We start from the raw sequence: 12,115 nt of genomic DNA on the forward strand, positions 1-12,115 counted from the left end.
TTGTCTCTATATCTTTGCATGTTCTGTTCCACCGCCCTGGAGGGCCCTTCCCATCTGTTGAAATTCTCCTCCTTCCAGATCTGGCTCCTACACCCCCAAGTCTGTTGCTCACATTCTCCCCTGGAATGCACATCACAGTCTCCCTTCGGCCAAGAGCTGTCTCGTCTGCTCATTGACAAATGTCTTGATGGCAGAGGACCAGCCATGTCTGCCTTTGTCCCCACGGGCTCTGGCAGCACCCTGGCTGCCCTGGATGGAGGTGGAAGCAAACTCTAGCTTCAGGGAGCCTTGGGCTCTGGAAGTTGTGTGACTCTGACATCCACCAGCAAAGGATCTGGGTGCCCACTTCGCAAATGGTGGCCTGATACCCAGGAGGAAGCCAATCCTTGTCAAGTCTGGACTCTTCTATCAGAAGGAGTCCCTGGGGCATTTACCCCGGAACCCAGCCACCAAGCAATAAGGCAGGCCCAGCCTTGTGGGAGGCCACGTGCCACTGTTCCAGCCAGTAACCCTCCTGAGGATGCAGCCAACAGCTGGTCCGAGCCCTGAACCTCAGGATTCCCATGGCCTGAGCCATAGGATGTAGCATCAGAATTATTATTTTTAAAGATTTTGTTTATTTATTAGAGAGTGAGCGAGCAAGAGAGAACACAAGTGGGGGCGGGGGGCAGGGGGCAGAGGGAGAAGTAGACTCCCTGCTGAGCAGGGAGGCCGACATGGGGCTCCATCCTTGGACTCCAGGATCATGACCTGAGCCGAAGGCAGACGCCTAACCGACTGAGCCACCCAGGTGCGCTGTAGTGTCAGAATTAAAGGCTAACACGGCCTGTTGGTGTCTGTCCCACTGGAGACTTGCCTGGTGGGGAAGCCCACACGGTTATCGTCAGCACAGAGGGACAGTCTTCCCAGAGTCACCTTGGTCACCCACGCCTCCCCGGGGGGACGGACGCTTGCGGCCGCCTCTGGGCCGCGTGCACTTGCGGCCGTGAACAGGCCTCCACTTCATTTGAGTCAGAAGCGGTCAAGTCGTTTCTCCTTTTCCTTCCATTTGAACTCCTCGACGTCATTCTTTCTGGGAAATAGAAGAGTAGCTCCTGTACGTCTGGGTTTAGGATGGGCTGTGACCGGACCTGTTGAGCAGTGCAAACGCTGTCGCAGCGCCTCCCCCAGGCCCGGACACACAGCACCCCTGCGGAGCGCAGCAGAAGCGGCAGCGGTGTCTGTATTCCCTCTGTCCCTGGAGGTGTTGAAGAGTTTCCAAATCTACGTTTCCAGGTGGAAGTGTCTTCTTGTGTTCAGATTTTGTTTTTAAGACCTGGTCTTATTGCGGGGTATCATACCATGCTGCTTGTCCGGTCTCTGCTCCTTGGGACTGGTTCAGCCTGCAGCCCTGATCACCCCCGGCCCGGCCTCCAAAAGCTTGTGCACAGCCTGGTCCTTCCTTAGGGCCGACACACTTTTCGGCCTGGAGTCCAAAGGGAGGGTCTCATGGTCCTCATGTCTGAAGAAAGAAGTGGCTTGTTCGTTCCCTCCTCTCTGTCCTCTGGCCTCCACCTGCTGGAGAGGATGGCCAGGCGGCCTTCTTCCCGAGCTTCTATCCCGGGGGGTCTCAGCCCCTCCTCTTCCTCTCCCACACCCCACGAGCACCCTTCTCTCTGTGTCCCGGGGATTGTTTCTGAGCTGGCAGGACCATGGCTGGCAGGGATCAGGGAGCCCCGGGATGCTTGGCCGAGGTCTGTGTGCTGCAGAGCCCTAGGGACAGCCAAGGGACCGGCCACACCTTCCATCCCAGGGCTGGACCACGAGGAGAGGGCCCTGGGCACGGCGCCAGGTGGGGAGGGTCACTGCCTGTGGATTTTCCATCCCAATCACATGCTATAAGCAAGCAATCCAAAAACAAACAAAAGAAGAAACGCAAGCCATACATTGTATTTAAAACCATCCCGGACGGATGCTGGGCAGCTGCAAACACGGATCCTCTCCTGAGCAAAGCGCCTTCCTTCTGGGTGTCAAATCACTCCTACAAACAATTTCTGAAGGACAATGAGCTCTGCGCAAAAGTAAGCAAGCACACAAGGACAGGGGAACCATGAGGGAGACCCAGCAGGACCAGCGGACAGCAGACAGGCCTGCAAAGACCGGCTCCCAGTCACACTGTGGATCAGACACGGACTACGGAGCGGGTACAGATTGTGCCTGAAGAAATAAAACACAAGCTTGAAAATATCTGCAGGGGCTGACGCGGACTCCCTGCACGGGGGTTAGTGAGGGTCCTCTGGGACCTGTTGGGGAACACAGCCACCACGAAATAACCCCATTCTCACACTCTCTCTTCCCTGAGCCTCCTGTATGATGCCAAGAGAGTTCCTGCCTCTCTGCCTCGTTCATAGCAGCCACTGATGCGGCCGAGCTTCCAGAAATGCGTTAGGACCAGTCTCGGGTGCCCTTGCCAGGACTCCGGTCACACGGGGTCACAAGAGGCTGCTCCTAGGTCAATGAATGCCCCTTACCCTCTGGACACTCCGCCCCAGTCCCTGGCCCGACCCCCAGGTCCCTTCCCAGCTGGCTTTCCCTGGTGTCTGTGGGCGAACAGGTATTTCCCGGACGCAGCAACTCCTTCCCCGCATAAGCTAGTCCCCTCGAGTGCAGACCCTATGCCCCGCTTGGGCGTGCCTGGTCATGACCCTGGTTGTTGGTCTGAAGGCATGAGGGTTGGTGAGGTGGGCGGCAGACCCCCCAGGTGAGGGGAGGCTGCTCTCTCTCCCGAGGCCACCCTCAACAAGCAGTCAAGGAGACTCAGCTGGCAAGAAGCCTCGTTTCCCTGGAACATTCCACATGCGAATTCCGAGGGCTCCCAATGGGGTGAGCCCTAGTGGCCATGGTGGGCCCCACTCAGCAGTGTACTTTGAGTGGCTGCTGGACGTCGGGCTAGGATCTGATCTTACGGGTGGCCGAGCTGAACATGGGACAGGTCTTTTATAACAAAGACGGGGCTCTGACAGGAACAGAGCAACTTTCAGATGTGGCTGAGAATCTGCAAGGCCACATTCCTGTGAGACCTCTGAGCCTGCGGGAGCAAGGCTCCCCCTCCCCTGAGAGTCCGCAGAGCTTCCCCCGAGGCAGGTGCCTCACACCACGTTGCTGGTGTCTGGCTCCAGGTCTGTCCCTGCCAGGCCTCCCTGCGTCCAGCTGATAAACAGGGGGCACTGAAGAGAGCCCAGCAGGGAAATGCAGGCTCTGCTCTGGGAGGGTGGGGTGCGTGGGGATCGCTTCTTCACCAGCGCTCCAGCGGACGCATGCACCTGGCTGAAGTCTGCCATCTGGCTGAGAAGGGGCCAGCAGATGCCGGCAGGGGAGGGGGTGGAGGGGACGGTGGTGAGATGGATAGACACGAGCGAGTGGGGATTGGTCTAGCTCTCTCTGTGGCTCAGTTTCGCTTCATGTAGTTTGAAGCTCTTACAGATGCATAAATATTGAGGTTTGCTATGTTCCCTTGATAAACAGACCCCTTTACTCTTTTTTATCTCCGATAATAATCCTTTCTCTGGGGGCGCCTGTGTGGTGCCGTGGGTTAAGTGTTCAACTCTTGGTTTCAGCTCAGGTCACGGTCTCAGGGTGGTGAGATCGAGCCCCACGTGGCCTTGGGCTCCGTGCTCAGCTGGGAGACTACTTGGAATTCTTTCCCCCTCTGCTTCTCCCCACCCCACCCTCGAGCTCTCTCTCTAAAATAAATAAAATCTTTAAAAAAATGATCCTTTCTCTGAAATCTATTTTATCTGATGTTATTAGAGGCACATAACTTTTCTTTGATTTGACATGGCACTTTTCCCATCCTCTTTTTTTTTTTTTTTAAGATTTTATTTATTTATGTGACAGAGAGACAGCCAGCGAGAGAGGGAACACAGCAGGGGGAGTGGGAGAAGAAGAAGCAGGCTCCCAGCGGAGGAGCCCGATGTGGGGCTCGATCCCGGAACGCCGGGATCACGCCCTGAGCAGGGATCACGCCCTGAGCGGAAGGCAGACGCTTAACGACTGCGCTACCCAGGCGCCCCCCCATCCTCTTGCTTTTAAGCTATTTTGTCTTCATATTTAAAGTGGGTTTCTTATATGGAGCATACAGCAGGATCTACATTTTTTTTTTACCAAATCTAACAATTTTTACCATTTCATAGGGGAGTTTAGACCATTTGCACTTATGTGGTTATATCCTTTTCTCCTCTTTCATCTGCTCCATTCATTGTTGTAACTGGTGGCTTGTTCTTATTGTTATGGGTTCTGTTTTCCTATTTGTTGATGGTCTGATACTGGGAATTCAAATGATATAAGTTTACCTTTATGGTATTAAATATTTTTATAATCTATAAATATTCCTTTTTTTTTTATTAAGATTTATTTATTTGACAGAGCAAGAATGAAAGAGAGCACAAGCAGGGGGAGTGCCAGGCAGAGGGAGAAGCAGGCTCCCACTGAGCAAGGAGCCCAATGCAGAGCTCCATCCCAGGGCCCTGGGATCATGACCTGAGCCGAAGGCAGAAGCTTCCCCGACTGAGTCACCCAGGCGCCCCTATTCTATCAGTGTTCTTGCTCTTTGTTCTGGGATGCAGTTAAGTTACTCGGTGGGATCCAACCAGCATTTGGTCTAGGCTTAGTTTCCCCCGACCCTGTGCATCGACCACTAGGACAGGACACAGAAGGTGAGCACGTGCCAGCAAGCCACTGCCACGAACGGCCCCAGCAGCACCCTCAGAGGAGCTCACGCTGGGACAAGCGAAGAGCCAACCACAGGAGAGTGCACAGCTGTCGGCCCCACTTGGACACGGAACACGATTCCGCAGCACACGGAAGGAACGAGCTACACCCGCACATTCTGAGAGATCCCCACACGGAGGGTGACACCGCGGGCGTCCCTGTGGATGACGCCGACGACAGCGGAGACCAGTTCTGCTTCAAGAAGAAAGCGCGGTGCTTCCCCCTGCGCAGGGCGGGGGAGGGGAGACGACGAGGGCTGCGGGGGTACTGACACGGGGGTGTTCACACTGTAAATGCGTGCAGCTGCCCGTCAGTAATCCGTATCTATCTCTACAAGTACCTTACACTTCACTTTAAAGTTTTACCCACACGTGTTTACAGCCCGGCTCCATGCAGAAAGGGCCCCCTCCCTGGATGCCCTCAGGGGCCTGAGGCACAGGCCCTGGCTTTGACCCTGATCCCAGGCGGCACCGCCCAGGGGGAGTGAGACCCTGACAGCGAGATTTGCAGAGTGCGCGCCCCTGGCAACAGGGAAGTCACAGCAAAGACACACCAGCACCTGGGCTTCTCCTGCTAAAAGCCCCCACCCGCTCTGCCTGGGCACAGCCACCCCCTCAACACCTCACAATCAACCCAGCACTGTTTCTGGAGCAAATGGCTGGCGAACAAGCCCTCCGTCATCCCCGGGCTCCCCCCGAGTTCTCACTTAGCCATCGTCCTGCCACGCACAGCGTGCTAATATGTCCCTTTCTGTGCTCTGCCCATGAGGAAAAGAACAACGCAGAGACGTGCACTCGCTCGCCGTCCGCAGGAGCAGACGAAGGTCGAGGACAGCCCGGCAGATTCAGGGCAACTGCAGCCACAAAGGATTCAGGGGAGCCCCCTGCCCAGGGCCCCTGCAACCAGCTATGGAAAGCTTGGCAGCCCCACTCAGAGCTTTGGCCAAGGCAATAATTCGGGACAGGAGGCTCAAGGACCTTGGGGAAGACACAGAACGGTGATTTTAAACTGCTCCAAGAGCAAAGCATTCACTGGAAACCACTAGATGCAGAATTCCTCCACGACGTCAGAGGACTCACACCATCAAGCACAGTGAACTGAGTTCTGCAAGTACCTTGTACAGGATCCTGGCCACTCGGGGCGCATCCACGGACCCCGAGACCACACAGAAGGGGGGGCCTGGGTCTCATTTCCAGGCTTTCCAGGCAATTCCAAACCCCAGAGCTCCAGATCACTCCCACGGCGATGAGCGGTTTCGGAGGGGAAACGACCTGTCCCAAATGAACCACAGGTCCCTTACGAGTGTCACCTCATTTCCTAAACACACCAGGACACAGAGACCCAGAGGAGCAAGCGAGCCCTCAGTTAGGATCTGTTCTCTCGGAGGGAAGGAGGGATTCTGGGCTTTCCCAGCGTCCTTTGGTCCATCTGAGATGTCTGCTCTCCTGCCCCATCAGAACGAGATTTGCCAGGACAGGGCCTGGGTCCCCAGCCCGTGGAGGCCGTGGGGCCTCCACACTGCGAATGCGATGGAGAAGCCGGGCCCCCACACCTCTGGGAGCCCGTACCCACGGCACCACCGGGGCCGCGGGAGAGCACGGGACGCTCTGAGGGGGAGGGGAGAGCCCCCCTGGCAGCCCTCCCTTGCTGCGGGGGTGGGGAGGGCCTGCTGAGTTTTAGCCAGAGCCCACAGTGAGCGTTGCATCTCTGTGTTCTGTGACCGGCTGAGCACGGAGTTGTGCTGACTGTGCAGAGCCAGTTTCCCTCATCTTGAAAGTGTCCTTGCGGGGGTGAGCTAGAGGCCTTGGCGCTGGGAGACCCCCGCCCCACCGCTTGCCCTTCATGCCGCTGGGACCCCAGTGACCTCCATTCTGGCCACACGTTCGAATCACCTGGGCAGGTCTGAAATCAATGGCTTCTGTCTGCTTTGGCCTGAGCCAATTCACTGGGGGTTTCTGTGGTTGAGGACTCACGATCCTCCACAAGGATTGTCACCTGGGGTTAAGAAACACCGCCTTGCTCTAATCCTATGGGCTGCGGGGTTGGGGAGACCCTGGGGGGCTGTTCCTGGGCGGTCGGTGCTCATCTCTTGCCCTTCCTCCAGGTCCGAGGAGCCAGCAGTCCCTTCCCAGTCACACCCCCAACTGCAGGGCTCTCTCCGCTGACTTTCCTGAGCCTGAGCATGTGACATTCTGACTGGGTCGTTTCCTGCGTGATCCCTGTATTTCGGGGTTCAGCTACGATGTCTGGGACAGTATGTTCCTGTACATGGGCTGTGTTCATTCCCTGGGGGTTTGGCCCTGCAGGATCCCGTGTCTGGAAATGTGGGTTCTTAGCCCTGCCTCTGTCATGGGGGCCAGGCTGGTCACTGGCTGGCCTGGAGCCAGGCCCTGCCCATCCAGGGGTTCCTCCTGCCCCTCCTTCTCTGGGGTTTTCTCAGGGATGCCCACTGGGCTCAGGGGCTTTCTCTGGAGCCTCTGGTGTAGCCTAGGGGCAGGTGAGACCCTCCAGAGGCCTCCTGAACGGAGACTCCAGCCCTGAGGGCCGGGGCCAGGCTGCGGGGAGACCATATGGAGTAGGGAGGGGGGTGAGTTCTTCTCCACGTGGCCTCGAGTTCCGTCGGACACTCACCTGCTCTGAGCACTCGGGTGGCTCAGGAGCCTTGCTGTCGGCGAGGAGCCCAGGTGTGTGGTCTCACCAGGTCCCCAGCTGTGCTGAGTGATACCCCCAAGCAACCTATTCCCTGGTGACCCCCGCAGCCTCACAAAGGAGGCTCAGAGGGTGAGGGCGGCCCCAGGTAGAGCTCAGGCCGGCAGGTGAGTGCCAGGTCTCAGGCGTGGGGCTCCGCTGCCCCGAGGTGTGGGCAGGGCAGAGCCAGTCTTCCAGGTGAGGCAGAGATAGGTGATTGGGCAGGTGAGCTCCGGGGTAAGGTCAGGAACCCTTGTTATCTCCAGGTCTTTGTGCTCATAGTTAACTGGCTCGATTTGAGCTTCTCCCTTAGGTCCAGACAGCTCGTGTGAGAACATGAGACACCCAGGCTCCAACAGGTGAGACGCTTCCACTCTATCTTTATATACCGCGAGCGACCCCGTGCCTTGTTAATGTGTTCATTCCATTTTGAAGCAATCAAAAAAAGAGGGTAGGAGATGGGGATAAAGACAACAGGTGCCGTTTAAAAACCATCAGAGTAAGAACTCTCAGGCCTGGGTCGGCCCTCGGAAGGTGTTAGGGCCATCGGAGCAATTCCTTAGTGAGAAGACCCACGGGGAGGCGGACCCCACTGACCGAGGTTTTCAACTCCTGCAGAGACCTAGGGGCGGGGGACAGATGGTGACACTGTCCCCATGGCTCAGGGCCGATGGGTGCTTACTTAGAAGATGTTAGGGGCTCATGACCCTTCAGAGCAACACCGCACATCGTGATAGAAAACCCCCAGCGCCCTGCGTCTAGCTGGTCTGTGACCAACTAATCCCGAGTGAATGGTAGGCTCCTTACAAAACCGGGAAGCTATTTGTTGGAACGCTCTCGAATTGTGGTAGCCTCTTCAAAGTCAAGCTGCAGTCTGTGTAGCTTCTTGCTGGGTTTCCTGTCTGTCTGGAATCCACAGGACCCTGTCCTGGCCTGCGGCTCTCAGCCTGTGCTTGCGTCTCATTCCCCCACTGCCCTGATCTTGCTTGTGCCAAAGTCAAGGAAGAGCGCCATCCAGAGGGTTCTTTACCATGATCTCTCCCTGGGATTACCAAGGCGCCACTGGGCTGATCAGAGACGTGCTCCTTCCTTGCTAGAAACCAAGTGGGTTTGGAAGTCACCTGATTGGTTTTGCACTCACCAGATTTGAATTGAGCTCGGCACTCTTGGGAACAGCCCTGTTTACCCTGAGGGCAACAGGAGACCTGGCGGGTCACGAGTTCCACACCCCTGGCCTGTGTCTTCCAATAACGTTGAGGAGAATGGTCAGCAGCTGTGTGCTGAGTCCAAGTGCGCTGGCGCCGGCCCACCCACACCTTTCTGGAGTTGCGAGCCCTATGATACTGGTCTGCAGTGCAATCAAGCACGTTGTACGGGATAAACCAAAACCTCCTGGAGGTTCGTCCAACGTCCTCTCCCGGCACGGCCACTGACGAACGCCTTACGCGCCATGTTGTCCAGAGGACGCCATCCTCCTCCATTCGGACGTTAGGGGCTGTGGCAGGAATTCAGGGCTCTGAGTCCTGGTCATCCGCAAGGGGTTCTGCTTCTTCAGAAAAGGGGGAGGGGCCTTGGCCACAGAAGGGCCTTCCCTCAGGTCCTGGCAAGAAGACTTTATCAAGGGACAAAGGGAGGGACCGGTCATGATTCACATTTTGAGACGCTCCCAGGAGGAAAGGGGTCTGGAGGGGTTCAGATGGAGGCGGGGGTTCCAGGTATCCCAGGCATAGGAGGGGACACCAGAGACCGGGGCTCAGTTTGAAGCTCCCTGGCCGGCTCCCCCTTCATCTGCCCTTGAGTTTTGGGTCCTCCCAGCAGGGATGGGGGTGGACAGACTTCAAGGGCACTGCCCAGACATGCCTGACTTTGAGCAAGGTCAGCCTGGTTCTAGCCACATGAGTGGATCCAGTGGCCAAGGAATCCCTGCATTTCCTGGGAGCATTCTTGCAGGGACCAGATCAGCCTCTGTGCCACAGACAGAAGGGCCTCTCCTTGGAAGGGGGGGTAAGCCAGGGACTAAGTGAGGGACCCTGGGTGGGTTGGGGTTCAGGCAGAGGCCAGAGAGAGAGGGTTAGAGCAGCACTGGCCGGCTCTCCCCAGCCTGGGCTAGGGTGGGGAGAAAGAGCTGGGTCACAGGGGACTTGCCCCAAGATCCAGGCACATGGGAAGAGAAGGTAGACAGGGTTTCAGCCCAGCTGATGGGACAGAGAGACCTGGTCCTGTCTCAGGGCCCCGGCCTCCCTTGCTGCAGAGATGGGCAGCTGACCCTGAGGGGCAAGGGCCCCTCTTCTGCCCTGGAACCTGGTTTTCAAGGCCTGGAGGGGGTCACTGGCCAGGGTCTCTTTCTGACAGTAGCCCCATGACTGCAGACTCCCCAGGACCCCTGCTCTGGCCCCACATGTTTTGGGTAGGGAGGGACCCATATTGTTATCTGCACAATGCCACTGTGGGGCATGGGAGGGGGGTGTGCTGCCCGAGCCCCCATCTGTAGTCAGGGGGACGCGCGTGTTCCAGCGTAGCAACCCGGAGCTGCGGCGGTGCAGGGACCAGGGCAGCGACCTGCTGGCCCAGCTGGGACCAGGCGGGCCGCGCGGGGGATGGGCGATGCCTCCCTTCCGGAGGGCGGGCTGGGACACGCGCCACCGGACAGGGGGACCACGGCGCCAAGGGGGAGACCTGGGCCGCCTCCGCGCCTGGCTGCGCCCCCTCCCTGGCTCCCAGGACACCCCCCATCGTTCTCCGGGGGTCCCCGCGCCCCGCCAGGCTCTGGGGCCCAGGAAGTTTGGAGGTGCAAGGGCAGCCCCAAGGCGGTGTAGGGTCGGCCGGGGGCAGGGCGGGGTCCCGGGGCAGGCGGGGTCGCGACTCTCGTCCCCTCCCCACTCCTGCCTGGACGCCCCGGAGCGATCGGAGCGCCGAGGGCCCCGTGGGCAGCCTGGCGTTGCCTTCCACCCGGTGTCTGCCCCGAGGGGCGCTCCATCCCTGCTGAGAGCAGCGCCGGCTCAAGGAAGTCGCGCTGGAAGGGCTCGGACGTCCCCTGGTGCCCGCATCCAGGTCCCAGTCAGCCTGTCCTCTCCCCACCGCCTCGCCCTGCCTCCCCCTGCAGGGCTCACTCCGAGGCCACCAGAGCGTCCGAGGGCGGGCAGGCGCCTGCGGCTCTGGGGAATCCGTTTGCGGGTGTGGCCCCCACGGGGACTCTTTCCTGAAACCCGGCTCCCCGCGGAGGGCCCTGGGGACGCGGGGTCCTGCCGGGTCTCCTGCCCTCTCACTCGCATGGCTCCTCCTCTCCAAGCAGGGCCCACGGGGGTTCCGTGGCGCGGCCCGCTGCCCCTCGCTGAGCAAGTGGGGCGGGGACCTCCAGGGCACAAAGGAGACGGTCCCCACGGTGGTTGGGCAGAGAGGAAGCTTCCTGGAGCGGTCACCGCAGATCCCGGGAGCACTTGGTGTCGTCCCCCTCACGCCGAGCTCTGGAACAGCACCCCGAGGTGGAAACCGCATGCTTTGGCCCTGGCTGAGCTGCTCCGAACTCATACGGGTGCGGGGCCACCCTGCGCTGCAGGCTCTTCCGCCTGACCTTGCCCACCCCAGGCGGTGGCCCGAGGGACAGCAGGAGCATCAGGAAGCAGCTTCTCCTTCCAGCCCGGCTCCCGGGAGCAGAGCGGCTGCTCTCCGTGTCTTATGTTAGAAGCCCAAGTCAAGTGAGACGGCCAAGTGGGGTCCTGTGTGGGGGTGTCCAGGTCTGCTGCCGGACATAGTGTCCACGGGTGGCTTGTCGGGAGGGGGGCTTGGTGAGCAGCATGTACCCCTCCAGTCCCTCCACCCGCAGCCAGCAGCAGCTCCCATGGAGACACGCTGAATTCCAGGGCATGTGCGGCCCTGACTCTGGTGACTTCAGGATTCCGCACAAGCCGGTGTTTTTATTTAGTATCACGTTTGTTTCTCACATGACTCATCTATTTTTTGTGTCTTACTATTTATTTCTTTTATGTCTTTTATCTACTAATCCTACTGCCTGAAAATTAGAGTTTTTGTGGGCTCTGCTCGTGTCCTATGTCTCATCTGCTCAGTTATCTTTGGACCATGAACTTGAGCTGCAAGGATGACAGGACGCCGTGGTCAAGGTGCAGCTTTCTAGAGAAGCTAGCATTCATCGCTGGTGGTATCCTTAGGGAACTAGTCATCTGGCCCATTTAATGCTAATTCTCGTCTTGCTGTTACCAGGACCTAAAGGGACGTTCAGTTTAAACCCAAACCTTCTGGAGGACCAGACTCTTGTTACAAATCTAACGGAAGATCCTTTCTTTTTGTCCTAGCATGAGTACTGGGCAGGACAATTTTTTTCTCATCTCCTTTTGCTGATGGTTGGAAAACTCTCGGAATCACTCATTCACTGAGGATATGGCCCTTCCTGGATGCACATGTCACATGGGGTCCTAGGGCTAACTGGGAACTTTATACAGGCTCCAAGTCTTGTCTCCTGTCTCCATGACACCCCAAAGCGTTGATGGCCAAGATGGTGACTCCCCAGGGTGGCTCCCTGCCTCGGTGTCAGCAGGCACTTTGGTTTTCAGCAGTTTCTCCGGGGCGCTTCCTTTTTCCCAATATGGCAGTTACGCAAGAAAGCGTTTTGTGACGTTCATTCAGAATTTCTAGTCTCGGAGCGCCTGGGTGGCTCAGTCGT

Source organism: Ursus arctos, unplaced genomic scaffold (genome assembly GCF_023065955.2).
Source record: "Ursus arctos isolate Adak ecotype North America unplaced genomic scaffold, UrsArc2.0 scaffold_25, whole genome shotgun sequence".
In the NCBI taxonomy this organism is placed as follows: domain Eukaryota; kingdom Metazoa; phylum Chordata; class Mammalia; order Carnivora; family Ursidae; genus Ursus; species Ursus arctos.